Below are 23,548 nucleotides of genomic sequence, written 5' to 3' on the forward strand. Positions count from 1 at the left end.
AGGGGAGGATCGAAGCCACGACCATAAGACTAAGAGACTTACGTGCTGCCTACATAGGCTGCTAGAATGGGGGAAGGCCATTATATAGAATATGAAGTTGCTTTGTGTATACTTGGACATACAAGATAAAAGCCTATGCCCCGGGTGAGGATCGAACTCACGACCTTAAGATTATGAGACTTACGCGCTGCCTGCTGCGCTACCGAGGCTGCTCAATGGGGTAAGGCCATTATATAGAATATGAATTTGCTTTGTGTATACTTGGACATACAAGATAAAAGCCTATGGCCCGGGTGAGGATCGCACTCACGACCTTAAGATTATGAGACTTACACGCTGCCTGCTGCGCTACCGAGGCTGCTCGTTGTGCAGAATGCAAGTATAATGACTAAGAAGGAGCTTTGAGTTAACTTGGATGTTCACTATAAAAGCCTCTGCGGCAGGTGAGGATCGAACTCAGACTGTACGGTTATGAGACTTACGCGCTGCCTGCTGAACTACCCAGGCTGTTCGAGGTGGAAGGGCGAGGATAAGGAATATGGAGTTGCTTTGTGTATACTTGGACATAAAAGATAAAAGGCTATGCCCCGGGTGATATTCGAACTCACAACCTTAATATTATGAGACTTACGCGCTGCCTGCTGCGCTACCGAGGCTGCTCGACGTGGCAAGGCGATTAAAAGAATATGAAGTTGCTTTGTGTATACTTGGACATACAGGATAAAAGCCTATGCCCCGGGTGAGGACCGAAATCACGACCTTAGAATTATGAGACTTACGCACTACCTGCTTCGCTACCGAGTCTGCTTGATGGGGGAAGGCAAGCATAAAGAATAAAGGTCCATGCCCCGGGTGAGGATCGAACTCACGACCTTAATATTATGAGACTTACGCGCTGCCTGCTGCGCTACCGAGGCTGTTCGGGATGCAGAGTGCAAGTATAAAGAAAAAGAAAGAGCTTTGTAAAAAAAAAGGGGATGCTCACGATAAATGCCTTTGCCGCAGGTAAATAACGAACTAAGACCGTATGATTACGAGTCTTTCGCGCGCTACCTGCTGCGTTACCAAGTCTGCACTTACCGGGCAATGTAAGGACAGAGAATACGAAGGAGTTTTGTGTAAACGTGGACATAGAAGATCAAAGCCTATGAGCCGGGTGAAAAACGAACTCACGAACTTATTATTATGAGACTTACGCGCTGCCTGCTGCGCTACCGAGACTGCTAATTCTGCGGAATGTAAGGATAAAGACTAGGAAGGAGGTGTGTGTAAACATGGACATTCATGTTGAAAGACTAAGCCTCAGGGGAGGATCGAACCCACAACCATAAGACTAAGAGACTTACGTGCTGCCTACATAGGCTGCTAGAATGGGGGAAGGCCATTATATAGAATATGAAGTTGCTTTGTGCATACTTGGACATACAAGATAAAAGCCTATGCCCCAGGTGAGGATCGAACTCACGACCTTAAGATTATGAGACTTACGCGCTGCCTGCTGCGCTACCGAGGCTGCTCGGTGGGGGAAGGCAATTATATAGAATATGAAGTTGCTTTGTGTATACTTGGACATACAAGATAAAAGCCTATACCCCGGGTGAGGTTCGAAGTCTCGACCTTAAGATTATGAGACTTACGCGCTGCCTGCTGCGCTACCGAGGCTGTTCGTTGTACAAAATGCAAGTATAATGACTAAGAAGGAGCTTTGAGTTAACTTGGATGTTCACTATAAAAGCCTCCGCGGCAGATGAGGATCGAACTCAGACTGTATGATTATGAGAATTACGCGCTGCCTGCTGCGCTACCGAGGCTGTTCGTTGTGCAGAATGCAAGGATAATGACTAGAAGGAGCTTTGATTTAACTTGGAAGTTCACTATTAAAGCCTTTGCCCCGGTTGAGGATCGAACTCACGACCTCAAGATTATGATACTTACGCGCTGCCTGCTGCGCTACCGAGTCTGTTCGAGATGCAGAGTGCAAGTATAAAGAATCAGAAAGAGCTTTGTAAAAAATTGGATGTTCACGATAAATGCCTTTGCCGCAGGTAAGGATAGAACTAAGACCGTATGATTATGAGTCTTTCGCGCGCTGCCTGCTGCGTTACCAAGTCTGCACTTACCGGGCAATGTAAGGACAAAGAATACGAAGGAGTCTTGTGTAAACGTGGACATAGAAGATTAAAGACTATGAGCCGGGTGAAAATCGAACTCACGACTTATTATTATGAGACTTACGCGCTGCCTGCTGCGCTACCGAGTCTGCTAATTCTGCGGAATGTAAGGAAGGAGCTGTGTGTAAACATGGACATTCATGTTGAAAGACTAAGCCTCAGGGGAGGATCGAACCCACGACCATTAGACTAAGAGGCTTGCGTGCTGCCTACATAGGCTGCTAGAATGGGGGAAGGCAATTATATAGAATATGAAGTTGCTTTGTGTATACTTGGACATACAAGATAAAATCCTATGCCCCGGGTGGGGATCGAACTCACGACCTGAAGATTATGAGACTTACGCGCTGCCTGCTGCGTTACCAAATCTGCACATACCGGGCAATGTAAGGACAAAGAATAAAAAGGTGCTTTGTGTAAACGTGGACATAGAAGATTAAAGCCAATGCCCCACGTGAGGATCGAACTCACGACCTTAGGATTATGAGACTTACGCGCTGCCTGCTGCGCTACCGAGGCTGCTCGTTGTTGAGGGGCAAGGATAAAGAATATGAAGTTGCTCTGTGTATAATTGGACATACAAGATAAAATCTTTTGCCCCGAGTGCGGACCGAACTGACGACCTTAAGATTATGACACTTACGCGCTGCCTACTGCGCTACGGAGGCTGCTCGATGTGGCAAGGCGAGGATAAAGAATATGAAGTTGCTTTGTGTATACTTCGACATTCAGGATAAAAGCCCATGCCCCGGGTGAGGATCGAACTCACGACCTTGAGATTATGAGACTTACGCGCTGCCTGCTGCGCTCCCGAGGCTGTTCGTTCAGCAGAATGCAAGTATAATGACTAAGAAGGAGCTTTGCGTTAACTTGGATGTTCACTATAAGAGCCTCTGCGGCAGGTGAAGTTCGAACTAAGACCGTATGATTATGAGTCTTTCGCGCGCTGCCTTCTGCGTTACCAAGTCTGCACTTACCGGGCAATGTAAGGACAAAGAATATGAAGGAGTTTTGTGTAAACGTGGACATAGAAGAATAAAGCCTATGACCCGGGTGAAAATCGAACTCCCGACCTTAAAATTATGAGACACGCGCTGCCTGCTGCACGACCGAGACTGCTCATTCTGCGGAATGTAAGGATAAAGATTAGGAAGGAGCTTTGTGTAAACTGGGACATTCATGTTGAAAGACTAAGCCTCAGGGGAGGATCGAACCCACGACCATAAGACTAAGAGACTTACGTGCTGCCTGCTGTGCTACATAGGCTGTTAGAATGGGGCGGCCAAGGATAAAGAATATAAAGCAGCTTTGTGAATAATAGACATACAAGATAAAAGAATATATCCCTGGTGAGGTTCGAAATCACGACCTTAATATTATGATACTTACGCGCTGCCTGCTGCGCTACCGAGGCTGCTCGATGGGTGAAGGCAATTATATAGAATATGAAGTTGCTTTGTGTATACTTGGACATACAAGATAAAAGCCTATGCCCCGGATGAGGATCGAACTCACGACCTTAAGATTTTGAGACTTACGCGCTGCCTGCTGCGCTACCGAGGCTGTTCGTTGTGCAGAATGCAAGTATAATGACTAAGAAGGAGCTTTGAGTTAACTTGGATGTTCACTATAAAAGCCTCAGCGGCAGGTGAGGATCGAACTCAGACTGCATGATTATGAGACTTACGCGCTGCCTGCTGAACTACCCAGGCTGTCCGACGTGGAAGGGCGAGGATAAGGATTATGGAGTTGCTTTGTGTATACTTGGACATACAAGATAAAAGGCTATGCCCCGGGTGATATTCGAACTCACGACCTTAATATTATGACACTTACGCGCTGCCTGCTGTGCTACCGAGACTGCTCGACGTGGCAAGGCGATTAAAAGAATATGAAGTTGCTTTGTGTATACTTGGACATACAGGATAAAAGCCTATGCACCGGGTGAGGATCGAAATCACGACCTTAAGATTATGAGAATTACGCGCTGCCTGCTTCGCTACCGAGGCTGCTCGATGGCGGAAGGCAAGCATAAAGAATAAAGGCCATGCCCCGGGTGAGGATCGAACTCACGACCTTAATATTATGAGACTTACGCTCTGCCTGCTGCGCTACCGAGGTTGTTCGGGATGCAGAGTGCAAGTATAAAGAATAAGAAAGAGCTTTGTAAAAAATAGTATGCTCACGATAAATGCCTTTGCCGCAGGTAAGGATCGAACTTAGATCGTATGATTATGAGTCTTTCGCGCGCTACCTGCTGCGCTACCGAGGCTGCTCGAAGGGGGAAGGCAAGCATAAAGAATATGAAGTTGCTTTGTGTACACTTGGACATACAGGATAAAAGCCCATGCCCCGGGTGAGGAATGATCTCACGACCTTAAGATTATGAGACTTACGTGCTGCCTGCTTCGGTACCGAGGCTGCTCGAAGGGGGAAGGCAAGCATAAAGAACATGAAGTTGCTTTGTGTATACTTGGACATACAGGATAAAAGCCCATGCCCCGGGTGAGGATCGAACTCACGACCTTAATATTATGAGACTTACGCGCTGCGTGCTGCGCTACCGAGGCGTCTCGGGTTGGAGATTGCAAGTATAAAGAATAACAAGGAGCTTTGCGTAAAATTGGATGTTCATGTAATATGCCTTTGCCGCAGGTGAGGATCGAACTAATAGCTTATGATTACGGGACTTACGCGCTGCCTGCTGCGCTACCGAGGCGGCTCGGTGTTGAAGGGCGAGGATAAGGAATATGGATTTGCTTTGTGTATACTTGGACATACAAGATTAAAGCCTATGCCCCGGGTGAGGATCGAACTCACCACCTTAAGATTATGAGACTTACGCGCTGCCTACTGCGCTACCGAGGCTGCTCGGTGCCGAAGGGCAAGGATAAAGAATATGAAGTTGCTCTGTGTATACTTGGACATACAGGATGTAAGCCTATGCCCCGGGTGAGGATCGAACTCACGACCTTAAGATTAGAGACGCGCTGCCTGCTGCGCTACCGAGGCTGCTCGATGGGGGAAGGCAAGGATAAGGATTATGAAGTTGCCTTGTGTATACCTGGACATACAAGATAAAATCCTATGCCCCGGGTGAGGATCGAACTCACGACCTTAAGATTATGAGACTTACGCGCTGCCTGCTGCGCTACCGAGGCTGCTCGTTGTTGAAGGGCAAGGATAAAGAATAAGAAGTTGCTCTGTGTATAATTGGACATAAAAGATAATATCTTTTGCCCCGAGTGAGGACCGAACTCACGACCTTAAGATTATGAGACCTACGCGCTGCCTACTGCGCTACGGAGGATGCTCGATGTGGCAAGGCGAGGATAAAGAATATGAAGTTGCTTTGTGTATACTTCGACATACAGGTTAAAAGCCAATGCCCCGGGTGAGGGTCGAACTCACGACCTTAAGATTATGAGACTTACGCGCTGCCTGCTGCGCTACCGAGGCTGTTCGTTGTGCAGAATGCAAGTATAATGACTAAGAAGGAGCTTTGAGTTAACTTGGATGTTCACTAAAAAGCCTCTGCGGCAGGTGAGGATCGAACTCAGACTGTATGATTATGAGACTTACGCGCTGCCTGCTGAACTACCGAGGCTGTTCGACGTGGAAGGGCGAGGATAAGGAATATGGAGTTGCTTTGTGTATACTTGGACATACAAGATAAAAGGCTATGCCCCGGGTGATATTCGAACTCACGACCTTAATATTATGAGACCTACGCGCTGCCTACTGCGCTACGGAGGATGCTCGATGTTGCAAGGCGAGGATAAAGAATATGAAGTTGCTTTGTGTATACTTCGACATACAGGTTAAAAGCCAATGCCCCGGGTGAGGATCGAACTCACGACCTTAAGATTATGAGACTTACGCGCTGCCTGCTGCGCTACCGAGACAGCTAATTCTGCGGAATGTAAGGATAAAGACTAGGAAGGAGCTGTGTGTAAACATGGACATTCATGTTGAAAGACTAAGCCTCAGGGGAGGATCGAACCCACGACCATGAGACTAAGAGACTTACGTGCTGCCTACATAGGCTGCTAGAATGGGGGAAGGCAATTATATAGAATATGAAGTTGCTTTGTGTATACTTGGACATACAAGATAAAAGCCTATGCCCCGGGTGAGGATCGAACTCACGACCTTATGATTATGAGGCTGCTCGGTGGGGAAAGGCAAGTATAATGACTAAGAAAGAGCTTTGAGTTAACTTGGATGTTCACTATAAAAGCCTCTGCGGAAGGTGAGGATCGAACTCAGACTGTATGATTATGAGAATTACGCGTTGCCTGCTGCGCTACCCCGGCTGCCCGACGAGGAAGGGCGAGGATAAGGAATATGGAGTTGCTTTGTGTATACTTGGACATACAAGATTAAGGCCTTTGCCCCGGGTGAGGATCGAACTCTCGACCTTAAGATTATGATACATACGCGCTGCCTAGTGAGCTACCGAGGCTGCTCGATGTTGCAAGGCAAGGATAAAGAATATGAAGGTGCTTTGTGTATACTTGGACATACAAGATAAAAGGCTATGCCCCGGGCGATATTCGAACTAACGACCTTAATATTATGAGACTTACGCGCTGCCTGCTGCGCTACCGAGGCTGGTCGATGTGACAAGGCGAAGAAAAAGAATATGAATTTGCTTTGTGTATACTTGGACATACAGCATAAAAGCCTATGCCCCGGGTGAGGATCGAACTCTCGACCTTAAGAATATGAGACTTACGCGCTGCCTGCTGCGCTACTGAGGCTGTTCGAAGGGGGAAAGCAAGCATAAAGAATATGAAGTTGCTTTGTGTATACTTGGACATGCAGGATAAAAGCCCATGCCCCGGGTGAGGATCGAACTAACGACCTTAATATTATGAGACTTACGCGCTGCCTGCTGCGCTACCGAGGCTGCTCGATGTGACAAGGCGAAGAAAAAGAATATGAATTTGCTTTGTGTATATTTGGACATACTAGATTAAAGCCTATGCCCCGGGTGAGACTCGAAGTCACGACCTGAAGATCATGAGACTTACGCGCTGCCTGCTGCGTTACCAAATCTGCACTTACCGGGCAATGTAAGGACAAAGAATAAGAAGGTGCTTTGTGTAAACGTGGACATAGAAGATTAAAGCCAGTGCCCCAGGTGAGGATCGAACTCACGACCTTAGGATTATGAGACTTACGTGCTGCCTGCTGCGCTACCGAGGCTGATCGTTGCTGAAGGGCAAGGATAAAGAATATGAAGTTGCTCTGTGTATAATTGGACATACAAGATAAAATCTTTTGCCCCGAGTGAGGACCGAACTCACGACCTTAAGATTATGAGACCTACGCGCTGCCTACTGCGCTACGGAGGCTGCTCGATGTGGCAAGGCGAGGATAAAGAATATGAAGTTGCTTTGTGTATACTTCGACATTCAGGATAAAAGCCCATGCCCCGGGTGAGGATCGAACTCACGACCTTAAGATTATGAGGCTTACGCGCTGCCTGCTGCGCTACCGAGGCTGTTCGTTGAGCAGAATGCAAGTATAATGACTAAGAAGGAGCTTTGAGTTAACTTGGATTTTCACTATAAAAGCCTCTGCGGCAGGTGAAGTTCGAACTAAGACCGTATGATTATGAGTCTTTCGCGCGCTGCCTTCTGCGTTACCAAGTCTGCACTTACCGGGCAATGTAAGGACAAAGAATACGAAGGAGTTTTGTGTAAACGTGGACATAGAAGAATAAAGCCTATGACCCGGGTGAAAATCGAACTCACGACCTTAAGATTATGAGACACGCGCTGCCTGCTGCGCTACCGAGACTGCTAATTCTGCGGAATGTAAGGATAAAGACTAGGAAGGAGCTGTGTGTAAACACGGACATTCATGTTGAAAGACTAAGCCTCAGGGGAGGATCGAACCCACGACCATAAGACTAAGAGACTTACGTGCTGCCTACATAGGCTGCTAGAATGGGGGAAGGCAATTATATAGAATATGAAGTTGCTTAGTGTATACTTGGACATACAAAATAAAAGCCTATGCCCCGGATGAGGAATGATCTCACGACCTTCAGATTATGAGACTTACGTGCTGCCTGCTTCGCTACCGAGGCTGCTCGAATGGAAAAAGCAAGCATAAAGAATATGAAGTTGCTTTGTGTATACTTGGACATACAGGATAAAAGCCCATGCCCCGGGTGAGGATCGAACTCACGACCTTAATATTATGAGACTTACGCGCTGCGTGCTGCGCTACCGGGGCTGCTCGGGGGGGGGGGGGAGATTGCAAGTATAAGGAATACCAAGGAGCTTTGCGTAAAATTGGATGTTCATGTAAAATGCCTTTGCCGCAATTGAGGATCGAACTAATAGCTTATGATTATGAGACTTACGAGCTGCCTGCTGCGCTACCGAGGCTGCTCGTTGTTGAAGGGCGAGGATAAGGAATATGGAGCTGCTTTGTGTATACTTGGACATACAAGATTAAAGCCTATGCCCCGGGTGAGGATCGAACTCACGACCTTAATATTATGAGACTTACGCGCTGCGTGCTACGCTACCGAGGCTGCTCGGGGGGGAGATTGCAAGTATAAAGAATACCAAGGAGCTTTGCGTAAAATTGGATGTTCATGTAAAATGCCTTTGCCGCAATTGAGGATCGAACTAATAGCTTATGATTATGAGACTTACGAGCTGCCTGCTGCGCTACCGAGGCTGCTCGTTGTTGAAGGGCGAGGATAAGGAATATGGAGCTGCTTTGTGTATACTTGGACATACAAGATTAAAGCCTATGCCCCGGGTGAGGATCGAACTCACCACTTGAAGATTATGAGACTTACGCGCTGCCTACTGCGCTACCGAGGCTGCTCGGTGCTGAAGGGCAAGGATAAAGAATATGAAGTTGCTCTGTGTATACTTGGACATACAGGATGTAAGCCTATGCCCCGGGTGATGATCGAACTCACGACCTTAAGATTAGAGACGCGCTGCCTGCTGAGCTACCGAGGCTGCTCGATGGGGGAAGGCAAGGATAAAGAATATGAAGTTGCCTGGTGTATACTTGGGCATACAAGATAAAATCCTATCCCCCGGGTGAGGATCGAACTCACGACCTTAAGATTATGAGACTTACGCGCTGCCTGCTGCGCTACCGAGGCTGCTCGATGGGGCCAGGCGAAGATAAAGAATATGAAGTTGCTTTGTGTATATTTGGACATACTAGATTAAAGCCTATGCCCCGGGTGAGACTCGAAGTCACGACCTGAAGATTATGAGACTTACGCGCTGCCTGCTTCGTTACCAAATCTGCACTTACCGGGCAATGTAAGGACAAAGAATACGAAGGAGTTTTGTGTAAACGTGGACATAGAAGAATAAAGCCTATGACCCGGGTGAAAATCGAACTCACGACCTTAAGATTATGAGACACGCGCTGCCTGCTGCGCTACCGAGACTGCTCATTCTGCGGAATGTAACGATAAAAAATAGGAAGGAGCTTTGTGTAAACTGGGACATTCATGTTGAAAGACTAAGCCTCAGGTGAGGATCGAACCCACGACCATAAGACTAAGAGACTTACGTGCTGCCTGCTGTGCTACATAGGCTGCTAGAATGGGGAGGCCAAGGATAAAGAATATAAAGCAGCTTTGTGAATAATAGACATACAAGATAAAAGAATATATCCCTGGTGAGGATCGAAATCACGACCTTAATGTTACCGTGTTTTTGTGGTAGTTATGCGTGAAAGAAGGTGCGGGGTGGTGAACGGGTCTCAAGCTACTAAAGTAAAATTAATTTAAAATTTAACCAGGTTATAGTTTCTTTTCAAAAACAGAAATAACAAGCATGGCAGGTACAAAGTAGCAAGTCAAAGGGTAGTTACAATATTTACAGGATTTCGGCTTCGAGCCCTGAAAACACAATGCCTGGGCAATCAGCTCAGTTTTACCTCCAAACACATGTTTCAACAGAGGGGCAGAAAACCCCATTCATGCCTAGGAGGCCTAGCTCCAAATTACACTGAAAAGCCTTCACGAGGCATATAACACTCAATTTTCAAAAGAGCCACTCGCTCTCAAATTTAAGCCTCTCTCAGGCCACACCAAACTCCACCTTCAAGTTGTCCCCAACGGACATCAACACAGGGGTAAAATACCCAATCTACTGAGGTCTATTAAATGCAATGGAGGTTAATTAAATGACCTCTAAAATAACAATTTGAGAGGAGGCGAACTTGCACTCCTAATACACTTTGATTAAGACCTACTTGGCACTAGGCCGTTAATACAAGGGCTAATCCCATACTAAAGAGGTGACTTAAGAAGAGAACAATTTGTTTTACATTAACGAAGAATAGGTTGAGAAAAATAAGTTCACCTCAAAACAATATGAGTGGGAGCTCGAGAGGGTTAGCACTCTCTATCCCAGTATGTAGCTTTAAAAGAGAATATATGAAAAGAGTAGTTACATTTAGGAAAAGGTTACATGGTGGAACGCTTCGAACCCGCCCCGAGAGTTAAACTGCTGAGCTAGCAAAGAAAGAAGTAATTAATCGGCCATTACCTTGTTGTTGACCGGTGCCGAGGAAAGAGGCGCTTCCCGCCTCCTGCTATGTACTTAATACACTAAAAGATGGAACAGAAGTGGCCCGAGACCCTAAAATCAGCAGTTTATATCCTCTCGCGGAAGGTTCTAGGGGTTAGGGGAATGAAAACACCCTCCCTCAAACTTTTTATTGGGTAGGATACAGCAACATATTCAAGTTGGGGGAAGATACCTACGATTGGTCAGAAATTAATAACAGAAATTCGGGATTGGTTAAATGAAAAACAAGGGGAAAGAGAGGGGTATACAGCCAACTTAAACAATAACTGAAAAAAATTTAGCAAGGAACAAACATTTAAAATAAAAATTTCCCCAACAAAATAGTTCTTTAACTCCGCACTAGGGTGCACTATTGTTGATCTTCAGTAGTGTCCTCTAGAAGAGAAAGTTCACACTTCTTACTTCAAGCAAAACAAAAACACATCAAAAATGACACAGTTCAAAAACTCAAAATTTTCCACGTGGTGACATCTTTTGAGAAGGTAGCGAATTAATAGCGTATATAAAGTTCAGACTTCCTCCAGCAGAGGAGTTTCAACTGGCGCGAATTTTAAATTAGCGGCGTGGAGGTGTACCGCCCGGTACACTTAACATTATGAGACTTACGCGCTGCCTGCTGCGCTACCGAGGCTGCTCGATGGCTGAAGGCTATTATATAGAATATGAAGTTGCTTTGTGTATACTTGGACATACAAGATAAAAGCCTATGCCCAGGGTGAGGATCGAACTCACGACCTTAAGATTATGAGACTTACGCGCTGCCTGCTGCGCTACCGAGGCTGTTCGTTGTGCAGAATGCAAGTATAATGACTAAGAAGGAGCTTTGAGTTAACTTGGAAGTTCACTATAAAAGCCTTTGCCCCGGGTGAGGATCGAACTCACGACCTTAAGATTATGAGACTTACGCGCTGCCTGCTGCACTACCGAGGCTGTTCGGGATGCAGAGTGCAAGTATAGAGAATAAGAAAGAGCTTTGTAAAAAATTGGATGTTCACGATAAATGCCTTTGCCGCAGGTAAGGATCGAACTAAGACCGTATGATTATGAGTCTTTCGCGCGCTGCCTGCTGCGTTACCAAGTCTGCACTTACCGGGCAATGTAAGGACAAAGAATACGAAGGAGTCTTGTGTAAACGTGGACATAGAAGATTAAAGCCTATGAGCCGGGTGAAAATCGAAGTCACGACTTATTATTGTCCGCCTCTGTGGTGTAGTGGTTAGCGTGATTAGCTGCCACCCCCGGAGGCCCGGGTTCGATTCCCGGCTCTGCCACGAAATTTGAAAAGTGGTATGAGGGCTGGAAAGGGGTCCACTCAGCCTCGGGAGGTCAACTGAGTAGAGGTGGGTTCGATTCCCACCTCAGCCATCCTGGAAGTGGTTTTCCGTGGTTTCCCACTTCTCCTCCAGGCGAATGCCGGGATGGTACCTAACATGAGGCCATGGCCGCTTCCTTCCCTCTTCCTTGCCTATCCCTTCCAATCTTCCCATCCCTCCACAAGTCCCCTGTTCAGCATAGCAGGTGAGGCCGCCTGGGCGAGGTACTGGTCATTCTCCCCAGTTGTATCCCCGACCAAGAGTCTGAAGCTCCAGGACACTGCCCTTGAGGCGGTAGAGGTGGGATCCCTCGCTGTGTCCGAGGGAAAAGCCGACCCTGGAGGGTAAACAGATGATGATGATGATGACTTATTATTATGAGACTTACGCGCTGCCTGCTGCGCTACCGAGACTGCTAATTCTGCGGAATGTAAGGATAAAGACTAGGAAGGATCTGTGTGTAAACATGGACATTCATGTTGCGCTACCGAGGCTGTTCGGGATGCAGAGTGCAAGTATAGAGAATAAGAAAGAGCTTTGTAAAAAATTGGATGTTCACGATAAATGCCTTTGCCGCAGGTAAGGATAGAACTAAGACCGTATGATTATGAGTCTTTCGCGCGCTTCCTGCTGCGCTACCGAGGCTGTTCGTTGTGCAGAATGCAAGTATAATGACTAAGAAGGAGCTTTGAGTTAACTTGGAAGTTCACTATAAAAGCCTTTGCCCCGGGTGAGGATCGAACTCACGACCGTAAGATTATGAGACTTACGCGCTGCCTGCTGCGCTACCGAGGCTGCTCGGGGTGGAGATTGCAAGTATAAAGAATAACAAGGAGCTTTGCGTAAAATTGGATGTTCATGTAAAATGCCTTTGCCGCAGGTGAGGATCGAACTAATAGCTTATGATTATGAGGCTTACGCGCTGCCTGCTGCGCTACCGAGGCTGCTCATTCTGCGGAATGTAAGGATGAAGACTAGGAAGGAGCTTTGTGTAAACTGGGATATTCATTTTGAAAGACTAAGCCTCAGGGGAGGATCGAACTCACCACCTTAAGATTATGAGACTTACGCGCTGCCTACTGCGCTACCGAGGCTGCTCGGTGCTGAAGGGCAAGGATAAAGAATATGAAGTTGCTCTGTGTATACTTGGACATACAGGATGTGAGCCTATGCCCCGGGTTTGGATCGAACTCACGACCTTAAGATTAGAGACGCGCTGCCTGCTGCGCTACCGAGGCTGCTCGATGGGGGAAGGCAAGGATAAAGAATATGAAGTTGCCTTGTGTATACTTGGACATACAAGATAAAATCCTACGCCCCGGGTGAGGATCGAACTGACGACCTTAAGATTATGAGACTTACGCGCTGCCTGCTGCGCTACCGAGGCTGCTCGATGGGGCCAGGCGAAGATAAAGAATATGAAGTTGCTTTGTGTATATTTGGACATACTAGATCCTATGCCCCGGGTGAGACTCGAAGTCACGACCTGAAGATTATGAGACTTACGCGCTGCCTGCTGCGTTACCAAATCTGCACTTACCGGGCAATGTAAGGACAAAGAATTAGAAGGTGCTTTGTGTAAACGTGGACATAGAAGATTAAAGCCAATGCCCCAGGTGAGGATCGAACTCACGACCTTAGGATTATGAGACTCGCGCGCTGCCTGCTGCGCTACCGAGGCTGTTCGTTGTTGAAGCGCAAGGATAAAGAATATGAAGTTGCTTTGTGTATACTTCGACATTCAGGATAAAATGTCATGCCCCGGGTGAAAAACGAACTCACGACCTTAATATTATGAGACTTACGCGCTGCGTGCTGCACTACCGAGGCTGTTCGGGATGCAGAGTGCAAGTATAAAGAATAAGAAAAGCTTTGTAAAAAATAGGATGCTCACGATAAATGCCTTTGCCGCAGGTAAGGATCGAACTAAGACCCTTTGATTATGAGTCTTTCGCGCGCTGCCTGCTGCGTTACCAAGTCTGCACTTACCGGGCAATGTAAGGACAAAGAATACGAAGGAGTCTTGTGTAAACGTGGACATAGAAGATTAAAGCCTATGAGCCGGGTGAAAATCGAACTCACGAACTTATTATTATGAGACTTACGCGCTGCCTTCTGCGCTACCGAGACTGCTAATTCTGCGGAATGTAAGAATAAAGACTAGGAAGGAGGTGTGTGTAAACATGGACATTCATGTTGAAAGACTAGGCCTCAGGGGAGGATCGAACCCACGACCATAAGACTAAGAGACTTACGTGCTGCCTACATAGGCTGCTAGAATGGGGGAAGGCCATTATATAGAATATGAAGTTGCTTTCTGTATACTTGGACATACAAGATAAAAGCCTATGCCCCGGGTGAGGATCGAACTCACGCCCTTAAGGTTATGAGACTTACGCGCTGCCTGCTGCGCTACCGAGGCTGTTCGTTGTGCAAAATGCAAGTATAATGACTAAGAAGGAGCTTTGAGTTAACTTGGATGTTCACTATAAAAGCCCATGCGGCAGGTGAGGATCGAACTCAGACTGTATGATTATGAGAATTACGCGCTGCCTGCTGCGCTACCAAGGCTGCCCGACGTGGAAGGGCGAGGATAAGGGATATGGAGTTGTGCATACTTGGACATACAAGATTATAGCCTTTGCCCCGGGTGAGCATCGAACTCACGACCTTAAGATTATGAGACTTACGCGCTGCCTACTGCGCTACCGAGGCTGCTCGATGTTGCAAGGCAAAGATAAAGAATTTGAAGTTGCTTTGCGTATACTTGGACATACAAGATAAGAGGCTATGCCCCGGGTGATATTCGAACTCACGACCTTAATATTATGAGACTTACGCGCTGCCTGCTGCGCTACCGAGGCTGTTCGATGTGGCAGGCGAAGAAAAAGAATATGAAAGTTGCTTTGTGTATACTTGGACATACAGGATAGAAGCCTATGCCCCGGGTGAGGATCGAACTCACGACCTTAAGAATATGAGACTTACGTGCTGCCTGCTGCGCTACCGAGGCTGTTCGTTGTGCAGAATGCAAGTATAATGACTAAGAAGGAGCTTTGATTTAACTTGGATGTTCACTATAAAAGCCTCCGCGGCAGGTGAGGAACGAACTCAGACTGTATGATTGTGAGATTTACGCGCTGCCTGCTGCGCTACCGAGGCTGCTCGATGTGGCAGGCGAAGAAAAAGAATATGAAAGTTGCTTTGTGTATACTTGGACATACAGGATAGAAGCCTATGCCCCGGGTGAGGATCGAACTCACGACCTTAAGAATACGGGACTTACGTGCTGCCTGCTGCGCTACCGAGGCTGTTCGTTGTGCAGAATGCAAGTATAATGACTAAGAAGGAGCTTTGAGTTAACTTGGAAGTTCACTATAAAAGCCTGTGCCCCGGGTGAAGTTCGAACTCACGACCTTAAGATTATGAGACTTACGCGCTGCGTGCTGCGCTACCGAGGCTGCTCGGTGTAGAAGGGCGAGGATAAGGAATATGGAGCTGCTTTGTGTATACTTGGACATAGAAGATTAAAGCCTATTCCCCGGGTGAGGATCGAACTCACCACCTTAAGATTATGAGACTTACGCGCTGCCTACTGCGCTACCGAGGCTGCTCGGCGCTGAAGGGCAAGGATAAAGAATATGAAGTTGCTCTGTGTATACTTGGACATACAGGTTGTAAGCCATACCCCGGGTGAGGATCGAACTCACGACCTTAAGATTAGAGACGCGCTGCCTACTGGGCTACCGAGGCTGCTCGATGGGGGAAGGCAAGGATAAAGAATATGAAGTTGCCTTGTGTATACTTGGACATACAAGATAAAGTACTATGCCCCGGGTGAGGATCGTACTCACGACCTGAAGATTATGAGACTTACGCGCTGCCTGCTGCGTTACCAAATCTGCACTTACCGGGCAATGTAAGGACAAAGAATAAGAAGGTGCTTTGTGTAAACGTGGACATAGAAGATTAAAGCCAATGCCCCAGGTGAGGATCGAACTCACGACCTTAGGATTATGAGACTTACGCGCTGCCTGCTGCGCTACCGAGGCTGCTCGATGGGTGAAGGCTATTATATAGAATATGAAGTTGCTTTGTGTATACTTGGACATACAAGATAAAAGCCTATGCCCCGGGTGAGGATCGAACTTACGACCTTAAGATTATGAGACTTACGCGCTGCCTGCTGCGCTACCGAGGCTGCTCGATGGGTGAAGGCTATTATATAGAATATGAAGTTGCTTTGTGTATACTTGGACATACAAGATAAAAGCCTATGCCCCGGGTGAGGATCGAACTCACGACCTTAAGATTATGAGACTTACGCGCTGCCTTGTGCGCTACGGAGGCTGCCCGATGTGGCAAGGCGAGGATAAAGAATATGAAGTTGCTTTGTGTATACTTCGACATTCAGGATAAAAGCCCATGCCCCGGGGGAGGATCGAACTCACGACCTTAATATTATGAGACTTACGCGCTGCCTGCTGCGCTCCCGAGGCTGTTCGTTGAGCAGAATGCAAGTATAATGACTAAGAAGGAGCTTTGAGTTAACTTGGATGTTCACTATAAAAGCCTCTGCGGCAGGTGAAGTTCGAACTAAGACCGTATGATTATGAGTCTATCGCGCGCTGCCTTCTGCGTTACCAAGTCTGCACTTACCGGCAATGTAAGAACAAAGAGTATGAAGGAGTTTTGTGTAAACGTGGACATAGAAGAATAAAGCATGTGACCCGGGTGAAAATCGAACTCACGACCTTAAGATTATGAGACACGCGCTGCCTGCTGCACGACCGAGACTGCTCATTCTGCTGAATGTAAGGATAAAGACTACGAAGGAGCTTTGTGTAAACTGGGACATTCATGTTGAAAGACTAAGCCTCAGGGGAGGATCGAAACCACGACCATAAGACTAAGAGACTTAAGTGCTGCCTGTTGTGCTACATAGGCTGCTAGAATGGGGAGGCCAAGGATAAAGAATATAAAGCAGCTTTGTGAATAATAGACATACAAGATAAAAGAATATATCCCTGGTGAGGATCGAAATCACGACCTTAATATTATGAGACTTACGCGCTGCCTGCTGCGCTACCGAGGCTGCTCGATGGGCGAAGGCTATTATATAGAATATGAAGTTGCTTTGTGTATACTTGGACATACAAGATAAAAGCCTATGCCCCGGGTGAGGATCGAACGCACGACCTTAAGATTATGAGACTTACGCGCTTCCTGCTGCGCTACCGAGGCTGCTCGATGGGTGAAGGCTATTATATAGAATATGAAGTTGCTTTGTGTATACTTGGACATTCAAGATAAAAGCCTACGCCCCGGGTGTGGATCGAACTTACGACCTTAAGATTATGAGACTTACGCGCTGCCTGCTGCGCTACCGAGGCTGCTCGATGGGTGAAGGCAATTATATAGAATATGAAGTTGCTTTGTGTATACTTGGACATACAAGATAAAAGCCTATGCCCCGGGTGAGGATCGAACGCACGACCTTAAGATTATGAGACTTACGCGCTTCCTGCTGCGCTACCGAGGCTGCTCAATGGGGGAAAGCAATTATATAGAATATGAAGTTGCTTTGTGTATACTTGGACATGCAAGATAAAAGCCTATGCCCCGAGTGAGGATCGAACTCACGACCTTAAGATTATGAGACTTACGCGCTGCCTGCTGCGCTACCGAGGCTGCTCGATGGGTGAAGGCTATTATATAGAATATGAAGTTGCTTTGTGTATACTTGGACATACAAGATAAAAGGCTATGCCCCGGGTGAGGATCGAACGCACGACCTTAAGATTATGACACTTACGCGCTTCCTGCTGCGCTACCGAGGCTGCTAAATGGGGGAAAGCAATTATATAGAATATGAAGTTGCTTTGTGTATACTTGGACATGCAAGATAAAAGCCTATGCCCCGAGTGAGGATCGAACTCACGACCTTAAGATTATGAGACTTACGCGCTGCCTGCTGCGCTACCGAGGCTGTTCGTTGTGCAGAATGCAAGTATAATGACTAAGAAGGAGCTTTGAGTTAACTTGGATGTTCACTATAAAAGCCTCTGCGGCAGGTGAGGATCGAACTCAGACTGTACGATTATGAGACATAAGCGCTGCCTGCTGAACTACCCAGGCTGTTCGACGTGGAAGGGCGAGGATAAGGAATATGGAGTTTCTTTGCGTGTACTTGGACATATAAGATTAAAGCCTTTGCCCCGGGTGAGGATCGAACTCACGACTTATTATTATGAGACTAACGCGCTGCCTGCTGCGCTACCGAGGCTGCTCGACGTGGCAAGGCGATTAAAAGAATATGAAGTTGCTTTGTGTATACTTGGACATACAGGATAAAAACCTATGCCCCGGGTGAGGATCGAAATCACGATCTTAAGATTATAAGACTTACGCGCTGCCTGCTTCGCTACCGAGGCTGCTCGATGGTGGTAGGCAAGCTTAAAGAATATGAAGTTGCTTTGTGTATACTTGGACATACAGGATAAAGGCCCATGCCCCGGGTGAGGATCGAACTCACGACCTTAAGATTACGAGACTTACGCGCTGCCTGCTGCGCTACCGAGGCTGTGCGGGATGCAGAGTGCAAGTATAAAGAATAAGAAAGAGCTTTGTAAAAAATAGGATGCTCACGATAAATGCCTTTGCCGCAGGTAAGGATCGAACTAAGACCGTATGATTATGAGTCTTTCGCGCGCTGCCTGCTGCGTTACCAAGTCTGCACTTACAGGGCAATGTAAGGACAAAGAATACGAAGGAGTTTTGTGTAAACGTGGACATAGAAGATTAAAGCCTATGAGCCGGGTGAAAATCGTACTCACGACTTATTATTGTCCGCCTCTGTGGTGTAGTGGTTAGCGTGATTAGCTGCCACCCCCGGAGGCCCGGGTTCGATTCCCGGCTCTGCCACGAAATTTGAAAATTGGTATGAAGGCTGGAAAGGGGTCCACTCAGCCTCGGGAGGTCAACTGAGTAGAGGTGGGTTCGATTCCCACCTCAGCCATCCTGGAAGTGGTTTTCCGTGGTTTCCCACTTCTCCTCCAGGCGAATGCCGGGATGGTACCTAACATGAGGCCACGGCCGCTTCATTCCCTCTTCCTTGCCTATCCCTTCCAATCTTCCCATCCCTCCACAAGGCCCCTGTTCAGCATAGCAGGTGAGGCCGCCTGGGCGAGGTACTGGTCATTATCCCCAGTTGTATCCCCGACCAAGAGTCTGAAGCTTGAGGCGGTAGAGGTGGGATCCCTCGCTGTTTCCGAGGGAAAAGCCGAACCTGGAGGGTAAACAGATGATGATGATGATGACTTATTATTATGAGACTTACGCGCTGCCTGCTGCGCTACCGAGGCTGCTCGGTGGGAGAAGGCAATTATATAGAATATGATTTTGCTTTGTGTATACTTGGACATACAAGATAAAAGGCTATGCCCCGGGTGATATTCGAACTCACGACCTTAATATTATGAGACTTACGCGCTGCCTGCTGCGCTACCGAGGCTGCTCGATGTGGCAAGACGAAGAAAAAGAATATGAAGTTGCTTTGTGTATACTTGGACATACAGGATAAAAGCCTATGCCCCGGGTGAGGATCGAACTCACGACCTTAAGATTATGAGACTTACGCGCTTCCTTATGCGCTACCGAGGCTGTTCGTTGTGCAGAATGCAAGTATAATGACTAAGACGGAGCTTTGAGTTAACTTGGAAGTTCACTATAAAAGCCTTTGCCCCGGGTGAGGATCGAACTCACGACCTTAAGATTATGAGACTTACGTGCTGCCTACATAGGCTGCTAGAATGGGGGAAGGCAATTATATAGAATATGAAGTTGCTTTGTGTATACTTGGACATACAAGATAAAAGCCTATGCCCCGGGTGAGGAATGATCTCACGACCTTAAGATCATGAGACTTACGTGCTGCCTGCTTCGCTACCGAGGCTGCTCGAAGGGGGAAGGCAAGCATAAAGAATGTGAAGTTGCTTTGTGTACACTTGGACATACAGGATAAAAGCCCCTGCCCCGGGTGAGGATCGAACTCACGACCTTAATATTATGAGACTTACGCGCTGCGTGCTGCGCTACCGAGGCTGCTCGGGTTGGAGATTGCAAGTATAAAGAATAACAAGGAGCTTTGCGTAAAATTGGATGTTCATGTAAAATGCCTTTTCCGCAGGTGAGGATCGAACTAATAGCTTATGATTATGAGACTTAAGGTGCGGTTTCCTATGTGCAGCGGTCGCATGCGTCTGCTGCCGACCGCTACTGCATCCATCCCCTCCCTGACTCCTACAATGGAATGCTATAGGACTGGTTTCCTTCATGCAGCTCCTAGAAATCATCGCATGCAGTAGACGCAGGCAGTGCTGAGTATACCAGTCGGGTGCAGCGGACGCGTGCGTGTATTATCTCATGATGAGCTTTTCTAAAGACGAAGAGGCGAGATTTATTGAGTTTGTTTCCGGAAGACGGGAACTATATGACTGCTCCCATCAGGACTATAAAAATATTGTGCTCCGAGACAAAATCTGGGAAGAAATAGCCTCCAATTTCAATGATAAAACAGATGAGTGATAATTTAAACTGCCCCACGGTTTCATTTTTATAAAATGTTTACACAACGTATTTACAAAAGTTTTCAAGTCACATAGCGTTTTATGAATAGTAGTAAACAAAAATTAGTATATTATTTGCTCATACCGTACAACGGAAACATTGCTTTGTGAATACCAATTGATATGAATATTCTCTATTTTGAATTATTTTGACAGTGTTTACAAAATTTCACAACTGCTTAAAATATTGAAATGGAACACGTTTATACAAGCGGAAAAGTGCGTTATGTACAAAACATATATACAGATGAAGGCGGAATTCCAAGGAACCGATTTTCCTTTCCGATAGATTTGTTTCTGCATTGCATTCGGAAAAAACGGAAAATTATGAAAGAAAACATTAACAACATATCAATATCTATTCTTGAATGCCACTCGAATATCTTGACTGATGTATGCCATGTGATCCACGGATTTCAGTAATAATAATAATAATAATAATAATAATAATAATAATAATTCACAACACTACACATCCACGCACTTGGGTTTTATTTCTTGTTATGAATACACCCGTGAATTGTGTACGATAATTTAAACAGTTTGGAAGAGTGAGAATCAATGAATGGTAAATTGGTTTGCGTCACTTTTGCACCGAAGTTCGTGTATATGATCATGGTTTGAACATAATGTGGCCGTCATGGCCAGTATTTGCTCGTACAGTACAACACAGAGCTTAAATGATTTCATTGCCACAATAATTTTATCCGCATTTTACAATAATATTATCCGTAAATAAAATCTTTTCCACTCACGTGTTATGCAGATTCCACTTTACTCAAATTTCATAACGCAATAAAGACTATTATAATCACAGGAACTGCGAAACGTTTCCACTTCGGACAAGCTTTCGTCTTGAAGAGGTTTTACTGTGTAGTGAAAAATATAGCTGTCCATACCAAATCCCTGGTCTAATTATGTGCCTTGAATTGCTCTCTCTTGCCATTCAACTTTGCCTTCTGCTACAAAAAAATCCATGAAAGAATCTCGAACCTGGAATCCTTCTGCCTGGGCGAATCCTCCATTTCTACTAAGAGGTGTCATGTTCCTCACAGCTATTTCACTGTGAAGTCAGAAGTGATTGACAATCTTCCCTAATTAAATTGTGGAGGCAGCCTGCAGCTAATACTAACTTGTCACAGGTTTCAGGTTTAACTCCGGTTGGGGAGTAAAACAATCTGAAAACTTGACACAGTAAACCAAAAGCATTCTCAGAAACACGCCTGACTCTGCATAGACGGTAATTGAAAATTGCCTTTTCAAAATTTTCCTTTGCCTGGGACCTATTAAATGGTTTCAGAATGTTCTTGTGAAGCCTGAATGCTTCATCCCCAACAATTACATGTGGCAGAACCCTCTCAGAACCTGGCAAATTTGCTTCTGGTGGAAAGTCGAAATTGTTCGAATACAACTTTTTGCCCATATTCGACTTTGCAAATATTCCATTATCACCTTCTTTTCCATACGATCCGACGTCAACTGCAACGAACTTGTAATTCGCGTCCACGATTGCCAAAAGAACAATGGAGAAAAAGTTCTTGTAATTGAAGAACAGAGACCCGCTCTTCGAAGGGCATACAATCCGGATAAGTTTTCCGTCAATTGCTCCGACACAATTAGGAAATTGCCATCTTTCCCAAAATTCAGTGGCCTTCGACTTCCAAATACTTTCTGTTGGTCTATGTCATTTTTAATTGCAGACAATACAAATTGAAACTGAAATGTCGTATGGCTTTTAGTGCCGGGATATCCCAGGACGGGTTCGGCCCGCCAGGTGCAGGTCTTTCTATTTGACTCCCGTAGGCGACCTGCGCGTCGTGATGAGGATGAAATGATGATGAAGACAACACATACACCCATCTCCCGTGCCATTGGAATTAACCAATTAAGGTTAAAATCCCCGACCCGGCCGGGAATCGAACCCGGGACCCTCTGAACCGTAGGCCAGTACGCTGACCGTTCAGCCACGAGTCGGACAATTGAAACTGATATCTCGTTAAACGAAAAAAATGATGAAACTTTATTTCGTCGTCCAGTAGGTGCTTGGAAATTAAATTGGAATGATACCCTTCCTCATTTCTCCTTAAATACATATTATCTACCTTCTTCCTTCTCTTCCTTTCTATTTCCATCATGATACTGTCTTCCATTTCCTGTTTTAAAATGTACAACCAAGCTTGTGTCACAACACTCGCCATTGCGCGAGTAGACTGGCCCTTCTGAGGCGCGCGCACCAACTGCACGATGGAAACTGCCAAGGCCATGCGTCCAACGCATGCGCCCCCTGCATGCAGCAATCGCATGCGACCGCTGCACATAGGAAACTGCACCTTTACGCGCTGCCTGCTGCGCTACCGAGGCTGCTCGGTGCTGAAGGGCAAGGATAAAGAATATGAAGTTGCTCTGTGTATACTTGGACATACAGGATGTAAGCCTATGCCCCGGGTGAGGATCGAAATCACGACCTTAAGATTATGAGACTTACGCGCTGCCTGCTGCGTTACCAAATCTGCACTTACCGGGCAATGTAATTACAAAGAATAAGAAGGTGCTTTGTAAACGTGGACATAGAAGATTAAAGCCAATGCCCCAGGTGAGGATCGAAATCACGACCTTAGGATTATGAGACTTACGCGCTGCCTACTGCGCTACGGAGGCTGCTCGATGTGGCAAGGCGAGGATAAAGAATATGAAGTTGCTTTGTGTATACTTCGACATTCAGGATAAAAGCCCATGCCCCGGGTGAGCATCGAACTCACGACCTTAAGATTATGAGACTTACGCGCTGCCTGCTGCGCTCCCGAGGCTGTTCGTTGAGCAGAATGCAAGTATAATGACAAAGAAGG

The 23,548-nt window shown here is 46.4% G+C and overlaps 16 non-coding genes across 16 annotated transcripts; all 16 read right to left on the reverse strand.

The window, feature by feature from the left end:
- Nucleotides 1-136: 136 nt before the first annotated feature.
- TRNAM-CAU (transfer RNA methionine (anticodon CAU)) lies at nucleotides 137-209 on the reverse strand. Its single transcript has one exon. It is a non-coding gene; the product is annotated as a tRNA-Met (tRNA).
- A 1,231-nt stretch (nucleotides 210-1,440) lies between these two features.
- Nucleotides 1,441-1,513, reverse strand: TRNAM-CAU (transfer RNA methionine (anticodon CAU)). Its single transcript has one exon. It is a non-coding gene; the product is annotated as a tRNA-Met (tRNA).
- A 2,148-nt stretch (nucleotides 1,514-3,661) lies between these two features.
- TRNAL-CAA (transfer RNA leucine (anticodon CAA)) lies at nucleotides 3,662-3,734 on the reverse strand. Its single transcript has one exon. It is a non-coding gene; the product is annotated as a tRNA-Leu (tRNA).
- A 1,232-nt stretch (nucleotides 3,735-4,966) lies between these two features.
- Nucleotides 4,967-5,039, reverse strand: TRNAM-CAU (transfer RNA methionine (anticodon CAU)). Its single transcript has one exon. It is a non-coding gene; the product is annotated as a tRNA-Met (tRNA).
- A 220-nt stretch (nucleotides 5,040-5,259) lies between these two features.
- TRNAM-CAU (transfer RNA methionine (anticodon CAU)) lies at nucleotides 5,260-5,332 on the reverse strand. Its single transcript has one exon. It is a non-coding gene; the product is annotated as a tRNA-Met (tRNA).
- A 225-nt stretch (nucleotides 5,333-5,557) lies between these two features.
- On the reverse strand, nucleotides 5,558-5,630 carry TRNAM-CAU (transfer RNA methionine (anticodon CAU)). The gene has a single exon. It is a non-coding gene; the product is annotated as a tRNA-Met (tRNA).
- Nucleotides 5,631-6,003: 373 nt separating this feature from the next.
- TRNAM-CAU (transfer RNA methionine (anticodon CAU)) lies at nucleotides 6,004-6,076 on the reverse strand. Its single transcript has one exon. It is a non-coding gene; the product is annotated as a tRNA-Met (tRNA).
- Nucleotides 6,077-7,607: 1,531 nt separating this feature from the next.
- On the reverse strand, nucleotides 7,608-7,680 carry TRNAM-CAU (transfer RNA methionine (anticodon CAU)). Its single transcript has one exon. It is a non-coding gene; the product is annotated as a tRNA-Met (tRNA).
- A 3,939-nt stretch (nucleotides 7,681-11,619) lies between these two features.
- TRNAM-CAU (transfer RNA methionine (anticodon CAU)) lies at nucleotides 11,620-11,692 on the reverse strand. Its single transcript has one exon. It is a non-coding gene; the product is annotated as a tRNA-Met (tRNA).
- Nucleotides 11,693-12,797: 1,105 nt separating this feature from the next.
- Nucleotides 12,798-12,870, reverse strand: TRNAM-CAU (transfer RNA methionine (anticodon CAU)). Its single transcript has one exon. It is a non-coding gene; the product is annotated as a tRNA-Met (tRNA).
- Nucleotides 12,871-14,424: 1,554 nt separating this feature from the next.
- TRNAM-CAU (transfer RNA methionine (anticodon CAU)) lies at nucleotides 14,425-14,497 on the reverse strand. Its single transcript has one exon. It is a non-coding gene; the product is annotated as a tRNA-Met (tRNA).
- A 220-nt stretch (nucleotides 14,498-14,717) lies between these two features.
- Nucleotides 14,718-14,790, reverse strand: TRNAM-CAU (transfer RNA methionine (anticodon CAU)). The gene has a single exon. It is a non-coding gene; the product is annotated as a tRNA-Met (tRNA).
- A 523-nt stretch (nucleotides 14,791-15,313) lies between these two features.
- Nucleotides 15,314-15,386, reverse strand: TRNAT-CGU (transfer RNA threonine (anticodon CGU)). Its single transcript has one exon. It is a non-coding gene; the product is annotated as a tRNA-Thr (tRNA).
- Nucleotides 15,387-17,693: 2,307 nt separating this feature from the next.
- On the reverse strand, nucleotides 17,694-17,766 carry TRNAM-CAU (transfer RNA methionine (anticodon CAU)). The gene has a single exon. It is a non-coding gene; the product is annotated as a tRNA-Met (tRNA).
- Nucleotides 17,767-17,991: 225 nt separating this feature from the next.
- Nucleotides 17,992-18,064, reverse strand: TRNAM-CAU (transfer RNA methionine (anticodon CAU)). Its single transcript has one exon. It is a non-coding gene; the product is annotated as a tRNA-Met (tRNA).
- A 521-nt stretch (nucleotides 18,065-18,585) lies between these two features.
- Nucleotides 18,586-18,658, reverse strand: TRNAT-CGU (transfer RNA isoleucine (anticodon UAU)). The gene has a single exon. It is a non-coding gene; the product is annotated as a tRNA-Thr (tRNA).
- Nucleotides 18,659-23,548: the final 4,890 nt, after the last annotated feature.

Source organism: Anabrus simplex, chromosome 3 (assembly GCF_040414725.1).
Source record: "Anabrus simplex isolate iqAnaSimp1 chromosome 3, ASM4041472v1, whole genome shotgun sequence".
In the NCBI taxonomy this organism is placed as follows: Eukaryota; Metazoa; Arthropoda; class Insecta; order Orthoptera; family Tettigoniidae; genus Anabrus; species Anabrus simplex.